The sequence below is a fragment of the Osmerus mordax genome, chromosome 25, assembly GCF_038355195.1.
Source record: "Osmerus mordax isolate fOsmMor3 chromosome 25, fOsmMor3.pri, whole genome shotgun sequence".
NCBI lineage: Eukaryota > Metazoa > Chordata > Actinopteri > Osmeriformes > Osmeridae > Osmerus > Osmerus mordax.
The window spans coordinates 9,607,542-9,620,594 of NC_090074.1; the positions used below are offsets into that span (position 1 = coordinate 9,607,542).

General features: G+C 40.1%; 1 long non-coding RNA gene across 1 annotated transcript; it reads right to left on the minus strand.

The window, feature by feature from the left end:
* Positions 1-10,713: 10,713 nt before the first annotated feature.
* On the minus strand, positions 10,714-11,372 carry LOC136933748 (uncharacterized). The gene is made up of 3 exons (XR_010874832.1): positions 11,218-11,372; positions 10,957-11,088; positions 10,714-10,846 (listed from the first exon to the last, which is right to left on the minus strand). It is a non-coding gene; the product is annotated as an uncharacterized lncRNA (long non-coding RNA).
* Between the last annotated feature and the right edge of the window lie 1,681 nt (positions 11,373-13,053).

Sequence of the window (13,053 nt, forward strand, 5' to 3'; positions counted from 1 at the left end):
AGGGTTACATGTAGGACATGGATATGGCTCGGACAGGGTTAGGATATGATCAAAGAAAGAGAAGGCTCCTGTAGTTCACCTGAGTGGACAGGTTGGGACCTGGTCTTCTTTAGAAGGTGTCTGACGCCCAGAAACGGAGAGAAGAGGAGAAGGAGGAGGGTCGCCACTTTGACAGACACAGTCAAAGCTATGTAGGTGAACTGGGATGGGACTGAGAGATGACGAGAGAAAACACAGGAATATTTTGGCTGCATTGATTCTTCAAGGAAAGTAAATATTGTAGTAAGCTTGTAAGCTCTGATTCTTAACTTCTTCTTCTGTGGTTCTCTCTCAACCATACCTGAGCAGGCAGAAAGCTGGATTCTGTTAATGTTGGTACTGACGTCATTCAGAACTTCACAGATCAGATTTCCTGTCATATGACCCTGCAAGATGATGGTGATGTTGTGATGAGATTGGTTGGAGATACTAATGTTGGTCATTGATTGGCCGTCCAGACCCCAGCGGTACTCCACAGGTTCTCCCTCTGTAGAGCATGTGACCTGAGTCTCTCCTCCAGACAGACAGATGAGCGACAGGACTGGCTCAGACACGGAGACTGACACACACACACAGAAGCACAAACACACACACAATTTCAGCACACAAAACACACATACTCACATAGAAATACACGGCAGAGGGGGGATTTAGACAGAAGTTAAAAACACGGTAGAATCCATAGAAGTAAACATTATAACAGGAAAACAGGAAAAGGCAAAAATACAAATAATACCTAACTTACCTTGGATCTCAAGGGTCATGTTCACTTTCTGAAAACATTTCCGTCTGAATTGAAGACCTCAAGTTGGTACAAACCTCTGTCTGTCCTCACTGCTGAGTCCAGCCAGAAAGTTCCATTGGTGAAGAACTTAACTGTTGACACCATATTGAAGAACAGAACTAGGGGATTTTTATGATGTGAATACATATATGATTACTTAAGGCAAATCGTATTTTATCAAGGTGATTTCAGGCAGCCATTTTTTACAAAAACTTCTCCATCCACCATACCTCATCAGACAACTTCATTTTTAACCACTTTAATTACAAGATGGAGGAAAACTTTGAGCAGGTGGAATATCCACACATCTGTGGGCAATGTGGAACAGAAGACAGATTAGAAATATCATATTTTGATTAAAAGTTATGACCATTCTAGTGACTACATGGAAACACGTGGAAACATGGGGGAAACCTAAATTTCTCTGCCCCAAAAGTAGCTAGCGCTATGGCTGGATACTCCTCTCGATAACTAAAAAACGTTGGAGTTTCTTCCACAATCGACCGAATTGGCCAAACAAGGCATGTACATTTAGCTTACAGTGTATATAATCTAGCTAGTTAATGTTGTTTTTCTAAGTTGTTTAGAAATCTGCTCAAATCGAGGCTAAACAGTGCTACTAACGTCATTACTGCCTGTCCTGCCGGACACGGCAGAACGCGAGTTTTCTTCTGGAAAAAACTCGCGTCACTCCCACAAACAAATTCTTCGTAAGTAAAAAGTTTAGACTTTTAATTGACAATATTGACAACACATATTAATAAACTTGTCTTTACTCAGAATATCGTCTCAGATTTCAATTCGAAGCTGTAAATCTAACACTGTAGGCAATCTCCCATGGTCTCCGCTCTGGCTCCGCCTCGAAAAACAATGGCTGCCGTTGCAGACGATACATTTATTTTCCCCTCCCAGTAACCCCTTAACCAATGATATGTACTTTGAGCTTAACTTGTCATGAGTATCTGGCAGTTTTCAGAAATAAAATCGGTGATTGGACGGCAAAGATATTAAGGCGGGTCTTATGGGTCTTTTTCGACCCATATTTGAATGGGCCGGCTATGAGTATCTGGCAGTTTTCAGAAATAAAATCGGTGATTGGACGGCAAAGATATTAAGACCCATATTTGAATGGTCCGGCTGGATAGGGTTAAGGTGTATGATTTAATATGAAAATTCATAAAATTTGCATATTAATATGAATATCATATTTCAACAGCATATGGAATGTTTGGAATGTTGGCTTAGGCAGCAAAAGGTTCCGATTCATATAGTCTGGATTCAAGACGTTAGTCAAATTTACTTTGAATTGAAAGACAACCCTATGTTTCACATTACTGATTTTGTACAGTTTAATCTCTTTTCCAGTTGTGTCCAAGGTCAGCTGAAGGAAGAATGGGTCTCCTAAAGTTCCAGAACACTTCACAGTTCCAACAGCGTCAGAAAGATTACAGGTTCTGGAACCTGATAGAAAACATTTAATGATTAAATAACTTCCTCTTTGACAACTAAAATCTACCTATCAGAACTCACATCAGACACTGTACCTGATGATTTGAACAACTTTTTTTTGCTTTTGATTAAATTCCCCTGCCATAATGCAACATATGTTACAATACTATATTTATGATACAGCTGAGAGTTTGGATACGACACGCTGAAAGTGACCTCCAGTGTGCTTTTCAAAGCCTCAATATCATTACATTTCCCGCTTCCACGCTTAAAAGAGTGAGCCAAGGAGGGGAAGAGAAAGGTCCCGTCCTCCATCTTTGGGTGTGTTGTTGTTACAGAGTGTTCTCCACCTCACCCTGCCGAGGTACAGCCTGCCATGTATCTTACCCTGTGTAGCTCTGAAGACCACCAGGAACACAACCAGAACTAGAGAGGGTACAATTTCTGGGGAAATTGTAGGGTGTGCTTGCTTGCATCGGTTGCACAGGGGTCCGTTTTTGAATGACATTTTTACAACTGATTTATGTATATTTTATATGAAAATGCATACTTATTATTTATAAAGATTAAATAGATTTAACGGCATTTTTTTTTGCTGCTCATTTACAACTGAAAATACGAGTGAAGTGTAGAATGAAATAGATGTCTTCTCATTTCCCCTGCAAGAGGCAGCCTCATCGTTGAATCAAAACGAATAAATTTGGCAGACCGGTGTAAAAATTGACCTAATCTCTATGACTTAAACGTCATTTTAAGTTTTTCCCTTCTCGTGATATTTTCAGGCATGTAGCCTACTCATTGCATTCATTCATTAATAAAGAACCCCCTTTGAAGATTATTCTACGACGTTACCCGGCAGTAGAAGATGGAATCGCGATTCAGACAGTCCCATCTGCTAACTGAAAATATGCCCCCCAAAACGTAAATAAGCTTGACATTTATTTAGAGGAAAATCGCTCATTCATAAAAAGCTCACTGGTAGCGATCATTGTCAGTAACAACGCAAAATGCGATATAGCCCTGTGTGGAGAAGCTGCCCCGGTAAATTGTACTACTACGGTACAGTACTAGACTACTGCTGTGTTCGTCTTGGTAGCGATTGCGTTGGTTGAATTGGATTTAACGTTCCGTTGTAAGGTTTAGGCTGAAATTAATTATTTTCATGAACAGATTGGCAACGTTTAGGCTGTGGCAATGAAGTTCAGGTTAGTAGTTAGATAGACATTTGATTAAGTAAGGGGAGTGCCGAACATGTTCTGTCGCCGTTTGACTTCTTAAACAGCTGTGTAGATGTTTTTGTAGTGTCTCGCGTAGGCTACAGCATTGCAGTGAGCAACACTGGTTTGAAACCACAGGTAATGATAATTTCACCCACAAATCGTTTACTTGTAATGTAATGTCATAATAAATCCTACAACGAAAATGTATTTGTGAGGAATGTTTATTTTAAAGATTGAAAACAGATGCATCATAGACCACTGTAGTATGTGTTGCCCGGGCAACAGAGGCTATTGTCATGATGCTAATGCTTCAGTGAAATAGTAGACTACCGTTTCCAAAAGTAGATGTGGGCCTACTTCCTTAATAATATCAGCTAATATTGTACATTACATTTCATAATTGTGTTTCACATCACAAAGTAAAATGAGTAAATAGTTATCACCCTGGCCTCTTTGCTTGTGGCGTTCCTGCAGCTGCCTTGCAGTAAAGCTATAGTTATCCTAGCTATCCCCCAAGTTAACAGATGTGAAACGAATGTTCTGCTACAGGTAGTCACGCGTGTTTTCGTGACGTGGTGACGTTAGTAACGTCAGTGACTGTGGCTAGCAAATTAGCCACCGTTAGCTTCACTTTTCACCACAAAAACGCAATTTCTACTTAAACCATGCAACGGAACGTAAATAAAAATACAACCAACGCAATCGCTACCAAGACGAACCTTTTGACACCGCCGTTGTGTATGTAGTCCAAATATTGACTGATCCTTAGGGGGGCGAAAATAAATAATAACTAGAAACGGCTGTTCCTGCGAAACAGCAGTGAGAATGCTGAAAACCTGAATGGGGATAGCTGACCATGCTAAAAAAGCGGAAAATTGTGAAACTTTAGTAGAAAGTTAAAAGCTGAAGCTTCAAAGCAACCGAAAGGTATTTTTGAGAGGGGCTGGAGCAGCATTCCAACAATGATTTGAAAGGATTTACCATTACTTTTAAAGGGAGAATAATTTGCACAAAAACCTTAATATTTTAAAAAGTATAAAAGTGAGAAATAAGAAAATACCCGCAAGCTGAAATGAATTAAAAAAATGTGTGAGTCACACAAAAGAGGCAGTGTGGAAGCTGAACTGCATCATCTTAACAAAGCTAAGAGCTTAAATAGCCTACAATGCTGGAGAAGCTGAAAGCTGAACTGTTAAACAGACGAAGAAGTAGGCTAGGTAGTCGTAACAAGAATATTATCGTTTTAACAGCTGAAATTATAGTTGGGATAGTAATAGCAGTAGCAGATGTAGCCTACCATTGAGTGCGTTTACTCAGCTTTCTTAGTTGGATTCAATGTGTTGATGGAATGAAACATACAGCAGTAGGGCCAATACAGGAAGACACGGCGACACTTTGTTGCAGAAGGATGATGGTGCAAGTTTTGTCCGTGGAGCATACAACGATTAATAAAAAAGAATCATGTAGACGCTTTTATTGAGTAATCGCATAACTAATTACACATGTAAACGGAGTAATCGTATTATTGGTATAAACCGACAATTGCTAGTAATCGGGTTTCTCATGGTCAAGTTAATGTACCAATCACCTGTGCGAGAGACTGAGTGGTGCGTGTCTGTCGTTACGGTGATGGTGCAGCTATGATTGCTAACGCGCTGAGGGCAGAGAATAAGAGAAATGTAGCTAGAATCCACACCTCAAACAAGATAACCTAGACGCAAAACTGTACGTCCAAACCAAAATATAAGGATATTTTCCGAGACCCAAGACTCTGCCGAAACCAGAGATATTCTTTATATGTCTGTGCAGTCAGAAATACGACTCTACCTGCAGTTTCAAAAACGTGTTCCTTTTGCTTTCCTGGTGCGTGTTTGTTTGGTTGCCACGGCGATGGAGCAGCTGTGATCGCTAACAAGCTAGGCAGAGAGAAAAACGAACATTTACCTAGCATCCACACCTCAAACAAGTTGACCTAGACGCAAAACTACACGTCCAATCAATAAAATGAGGATATTTTCCGAGACCCAAGACTCGAAAGTAGAGATGTCCTTTATATGTATGTGCGGTCAGAAATATGTCTCTACCGGCAGTTTCGAAATCGTCTTCCTTCCTGCTTTCTCTGACGGATTTTACCCACCTCTCCATTGAAGTTAGTGTGAGAATTTGAAAGGCTGCTCTCGCTTCAAGGCCCATAGCTGAAAATCTGTAAATGTGAGCTCTTTAGTAGTTACATTGGCTGAAAGAGGACAATTTTTCCTACATTTTAAGGTATAACTTGTTTCTGTACGTTAAACTATATGAACGTTAGAGGAATTTGTTTGACAATTTAGTTGAATATCAGAAAAAGAGCAGCCAGCAGAGTGTGCCACTCTGCTTGCTGCTCATTCATAAAAATCAAGAAGGAGCAAACATTTTAATGTATTTCAAACTGTCATAATTCAAAATTGGCTGAATATTTGAAAAAGCTGAATCATTTGGGAATAGCTGAATGTCTTGTGAACATTTTAAAGGTTGTATGGTGTCTCTAGCTGAAAGTATGCTGAAGTAGTTACGTTTGAAAGAGGAGGAAGCTTTTTAATGATTTGAAAGGATTTACCATTACTTTTAATGGGAGAATAATTTGCACAAAAACCTTAATGTCTTAAAAAGTATAAAAGTGAGAAATACCAAAAGTCCAAGCCAACATCTCCTGAAGGAGCTGAACGTTTTGATACATAAATTGTAGGAATCGGTGAAAGTATGCAGAACTAGTTAAAGGCCAAAAAACGGCGGAAGAACTAAGAAGTTGATATAATAATAATAATAATAAAGAGAAACAGGAAAATAATAGTGAGAATGCTTAACAGCATTCTCACAATAAATAAATAAACTAGAGAGGATACAATTTCTGGGGAAATTGTAGGGTGTGCTTGCTTGCGTCGGTTGCACAGGGGTCCGTTTTTGAATGACATTTTTACAACTGATTTATGTATATTTTATATGAAAATGCATACTTATTATTTATAAAGATTAAATAGATTTAACGGCATTTTTTTTTGCTGCTCATTTACAACTGAAAATATGAGTGAAGTGTAGAATGAAATAGATGTCTTCTCATTTCCCCTGCAAGAGGCAGCCTCATCGTTGAATCAAAACGAATAAATTTGGCAGACCGGTGTAAAAATGGACCTAATCTCTATGACTTAAACGTCATTTTAAGTTTTTCCCTTCTCGTGATATTTTCAGGCATGTAGCCTACTCATTGCATTCATTCATTAATAAAGAACCCCCTTTGAAGATTATTCTACGACGTTACCCAGCAGTAGAAGATGGAATCGCGATTCAGACAGTCCCATCTGCTAACTGAAAATATGCCCCCCAAAACGTAAATAAGCTTGACATTTATTTAGAGGAAAATCGCTCATTCATAAAAAGCTCACTGGTAGCGATCATTGTCAGTAACAACGCAAAATGCGATATAGCCCTGTGTGGAGAAGCTGCCCTGGTAAATTGTACTACTACGGTACAGTACTAGTAGACTACTGCTGTGTTCGTCTTGGTAGCGATTGCGTTGGTTGAATTGGATTTAACGTTCCGTTGTACATTTACATTTAGTCATTTAGCAGACGCTCTTATCCAGAGCGACTTACAGTAAGTACAGGGACATTCTCCCCGAGGCAAGTAGGGTGAAGTGCCTTGCCCAAGGACACAACGTCATCTGGCACGGCCGGGAATCGAACTGGCAACCTTCTGATTACAAGCCCGCTTCCCTAACCGCTCAGCCACCTGACTCCCATATACGCTTGTACGGTTTAGGCTGAAATTAATTATTTTCATGAACAGATTGGCAACGTTTAGGCTGTGGCAATGAAGTTCAGGTTAGTAGTTAGATAGACTTTTGATTAACTAAGGGGAGTGCCGAACATGTTCTGTTGCCGTTTGACTTCCTACAGCTGTGTAGATGTTTTTGTAGTGTCTCGCGTAGGCTACAGCATTGCAGTGAGCAACACTGGTTTGAAACCACAGGTAATGATAATTTCACCCACAAATCGTTTACTTGTAATGTAATGTCATAATAAATCCTACAACGAAAATGTATTTGTGAGGAATGTTTATTTTAAAGATTGAAAACAGATGCATCATAGACCACTGTAGTATGTGTTGCCCGGGCAACAGAGGCTAATGTCATGATGCTAATGCTTCAGTGAAATAGTAGACTACCGTTTCCAAAAGTAGATGTGGGCCTACTTCCTTAATAATATCAGCTAATATTGTACATTACATTTCATAATTGTGTTTCACATCACAAAGTAAAATGAGAAAATAGTTATCACCCTGGCCTCTTTGCTTGTGTCGTTCCTGCAGCTGCCTTGCAGTAAAGCTATAGTTATCCTAGCTATCCCCCAAGTTAACAGATGTGAAACGAATGTTCTGCTACAGGTAGTCACGCGTGTTTTCGTGACGTTAGTGACGTAGTGACGTTAGTAACGTCAGTGACTGTGGCTAGCAAATTAGCCACCGTTAGCTTCACTTTTCACCACAAAAACGCAATTTCTACTTAAACCATGCAACGGAACGTAAATAAAAATACAACCAACGCAATCGCTACCAAGACGAACCTTTTGACACCGCCGTTGTGTATGTATTCCAAATATTGACTGATCCTTAGGGGGGCGAAAATAAATAATAATAAATAAATAAATATATATGTGAGAGAACAAGGGTTGTGCTCTTGCCGAAGGCTTGAGCACACCCAATAAGATCCATTTGTTCTGCCTGAACCAGAAGACTCCTAGTGGAACATCAACCGCCCAGAAGATCATTCTGTCTTCGTGTACGATGAGCTCGGTGGTGCAGTCGATGGTTTCTAAAGGGTGGGTCCTTATTCATGTGAGACTCAGTGTGAACACACACGGACACACAAACAAAATATCAGCCTCATTTTGAATATCTTCTAGAAGGTCTTCAAGATATAGCCAGTGCTGAGGGACTCCGAAAGCCTTTGTCTGCTTTGTATGACAGTCAATAGTTCATTACTGTGAAAGTAACATCTTATGCTTGACAAACCAGTTAATCTCTGAGAAAATAACACCTCCTGATGGTAAAGGGGTTTTAGGGCAGTGCAGTAACACTAATTCTAAGGTTTATCTGGTGAAGTAGTATTTTTTTTTACTCACCTAAAACAACACTACTACTAGAAGACTAGAAGCCGTTTCTGAAGTGTTGCTTTTGAGGGCCAGTGTACAAACTAAGATGAAAGGGTCTATGATATTTATAGACATGGGTTGCTGGAAGTCTGTCATTTATAGACCAGGGTTGACGATATTGGCTATAGAACATCATTTTAAAACAGATATTGTGTTTAGGTGTTTTTGTGATCTTTTTACGTTATCTCTAGATTTCAATTTCTCTGATTGGACCCTTTCTGTGCCTGACAGATGTGGGGCCTGCCAGCTAAAATATCTGGCCTGCCACACTATTTTGATAATCTGATAATTTTGTTGTCCTTTTCTCATCAAAATAAAAGTGCCAGAAAGTTTTTGGATCAATGTTTTATTTTGTAAGTGAACTGGGACTTTTTATTCTAAATCAATTCTGACCGAAGTTGAAGCAGAAAGGCCACTTTGAATGTGCCATGCTTCTCTCTCTGGTGCTACCTAATATTTTATTCATTAACACGAATCGCCCTTAACAAAAATGCAGAATGAAACAAAATGTTGTTATTACATAAAGTTCCAAAAACAGTAGTCTATTGGTGCACAAAAGAATGCAATTATTATTTTTTACTATTGGTGTCCCTAACAAAGCTGAAATCAAACCTATGCCCTTGCACACCAGCTTTGCATTAATCAAACTAGTTAGGATGACCACAATTGCCTAGTTGTCTTTCCATCCTTCTTTGTATACTCAATTTTCACTAATAACTTTCATATTTAGACTTTTTGATAGTAAAATCATTTTCTTGCAAGCTATCTTAAAGATACAGTGTGTAGCATCTAGCTAATTTAACCTTACACACAACATAGGCTACAACAAGATACTCTTTAAAAGTCGGTCGCATTTCCAGAGGCATTTTGTATCACTGATAATATTAAATTAGCCTTAGATTATGTTCTGGCCCGCCATCTAATGGCTTAGAATAAAAATTGGTCCCAAACTTACTTGCCGACCCCTGATTTAAAGGCTCATTCAGACTAACGCAAAAATCCCCAGAGTAACTGATGTATCCATATCTAATAATTGTATAAGCTGTATCAATATTGGATTGTTTTTCTTATGTTTGTGGATGTGTAGGCAAGCTTTATGTGTGTGTTTTAGTGTGTACACAATGTCTGTGTCTGTTAAGAAATGGTCATTTCCTGTTGCTACACAGTGCATGAGATACACTTGTCAAATGTGAAATGGTAATGCTCGAACCAAGAAGACAGTTGCAAACACACACATACACACATACACATAAACCATCCACACCACCAAAGATTGTGTTGTGAGTTGAAAGCAACAAAGAAATGTTGGTTTCAGCTGGCCTGGTATAGCTTCACTGCTCGCTCATGATCTCTCGGTGGAACTCACCACACTCACACCCTCACACACACATACACATAGTCACACACACATGCACACTAACCACTAAGGTTTCTAATGGACATTTTCACACACGTTGTTTGTGTGTGTACATGCACGTGTGTGTAGGTGTTTCTGTGTGTGTGCGTTTGCGTGCATGTCTATGTGTGGGTGAGCATGTGCATCTGTGTGTGTGTGTGTGTGTGTGTGTGTGTGTGGGTGTGTGTGTGTGTGTGTGTGTGTGTGTGTGTGTGCATCATAGCTAAACCCCACCCAACAAATACAAAAAACACACTAACAGATTACATGATGTCTGTACAGTTTACTGGACTAGATGGTGCACAAGGAATGGCACAAAGGAATGGATGACAGCAATTAATGAATTACAGTAATAAAGAAATTACAGTACTGAATGAATGTTAGTAAGTAATTAATTACAGTAATGAATGAATGACAGTACAGGACAAATTACAGTCATGAATGAATACTTGTATTTGAATGTATTTTTTCACAAATTCAGTCGATCTGTGTGCAACTCGTCTGGTCAGGAGAGGCACTGGTCTGCCTGCAGGGTGGAGACACCATAACCTGCTCCACACCTTCATCTCCTCCCCACCCTTTCCTCCCCCTCCTCTCCTCCTCCTCCTCCTTCTCCTCTTCCCTCCTCCACATGCGTCTCTCTACAGAGCGACGGTCATCTCGACCCGTCCGTAGTCCACCTCCTGAGGAACAGGAGAGGGTGTGGCTCTCTCCTTTCTCCTCCCCACCATCACGTCTGTTGCCGTGCAGATCACTTCCTCTACTCCTCCACCTTAGGGTTAGGACAGGGTTAGATCTAGGACAGGGTTACATGTAGGACATGGATATGGCTCGGACAGGGTTAGGATACGATCAAAGAAAGAGAAGGCTCCTGTAGTTCACCTGAGTGGACAGGTTGGGACCTGGTCTTCTTTAGAAGGTGTCTGACGCCCAGAAACGTAGAGAAGAGGAGAAGGAGGAGGGTCGCCACTTTGACAGACACAGTCAAAGCTATGTAGGTGAACTGGGATGGGACTGAGAGATGACGAGAGAAAACACAGGAATATTTTGGCTGCATTGATTTTTCATGGAAAGTAAATATTGTAGTAAGCTTGTAAGCTCTGATTCTTAACTTCTTCTTCTGTGGTTCTGTCTCGACCATACCTGAGCAGGCAGAAAGCTGGATTCTGTTAATGTTGGTACTGACGTCATTCAGAACTTCACAGGTCAGATTTCCTGTCATATGACCCTGCAAGGTGATGGTGGTGTTGTGATGAGATTGGTTGGAGATACTAATGTTGGTCATTGATTTGCCATCCAGACTCCAGCGGTACTCCACAGGTTCTCCCTCTGAAGAGCATGTGACCTGAGTCTCTCCTCCAGACAGACAGATGAGAGACAGGACTGGCTCAGACACGGGGACTGACACACACACACACACACACACATAAGCACAAACACACACACACACACATACAAATGACAGACATTCACCACTCACATGCATACACACATATTTCAGCACACAAACACACATGCCCACGTAGAAAACCACGGCGGAGGGGGGATTTAGACAGAAGTTAAAAACACAGTAGAATCCATAGAAGTAAACCTTCCTAACACAAAAAGGAAAAAATACAAATTCCGTTTTTTTTGATCGCTTCGATACATTGGTCAAAACTGAAGCCATATTTTCAAAACTCTTCACACAGTCAGCAAAACAAAAGTGTATGTGGACCAAACTGTGAATCATTTTTCATTGCTTTCACACAAAATGCATTCAATTACGCCACTGTCAATTACCACATTCTCCAAAATCCATGAACTCTTTTCTCATTTATACTGTACCACCTGCAAAACACTATGTTCTACCAAAACTTTTTTTAAACACGTTCAAACCCGAATTATGGCAAATGTTGTGCATTTCTGCAGTAACCATATTGAAATATGTATAAAACTTCATATTGTATTAGCAGAATATATAATCATACATACTACAAAGCTGATTGGAATTTCAGCGATATTTTGACAGTTTTTAGTCTCATAACCAAACAGACAAAAGGAACGGCTTTGGACTGATTTGGAAGTTTGGAAACATGGATCAATGAAGACAGGTTGGTGGGGAAAGAAGAGGCAGGGAAAAGGAGAATGCGTGGAGGACAAGAGAGTGAAAGACCAAGAACGAGGTCTCTGATGAGATTAGGGCCACATTATGGCAAAATGCAGGAGAGAGGGAGAACTACAGTACATTTAGTCATTTAGCAGACGCTCTTATCCAGAGCGACTTACAGTAAGTACAGGGACATTCCCCCGAGGCAAGTAGGGAGAAGTGCCTTGCCCAAGGACACAATGTCAGCTGGCATGACCGAGAATCGAATTACGAATTACTAACCTTCGGATTACTAGCCCGATTCCCTCACCGCTCAGCCACCTGACTCCTCTCAGTAGAACCATCTACCTCAGTAGAACCATCACAGTAGCCTACTGTGCAGCATGAGTGATAACAGAATTTTACAATCGCTGTAACTATTTTTCAATACTTTTAACAAGTTTCCTAAGCACATTCTCATCCTCACAATACTACACACAGTGTTTTGCAAATCACTAAACACACTTTTCTACATTAGACACAGAAATTGAAGATTGTCATTGCCTTTTCAAGATACTGCTTTGTAAAATGCCACACATGTGAACGAATGGATCAAACACAGGTGTTAGGTGTACTAGCACTCAAGTGCTTACAGTATTTCCAATTGCTTACTGTAATTGCCCTTTTTAGACATTGTACGGTAAAATGCCACACGTGAACGAATGTCACGTGTGGCATTTGTGACACGAATGTCACAAACAAAATTGTCATAGCCGTGGAAAAGACTGTAATAATAAGAACATTTCATACAAGAATTGTAGCTCAATGTGCTTTACATAAAATCAATAAAAACAATAATACAAGTAATAAAAGTAATAAAACCCTTCTGAACACAGGCCGCAGTCTTTGCG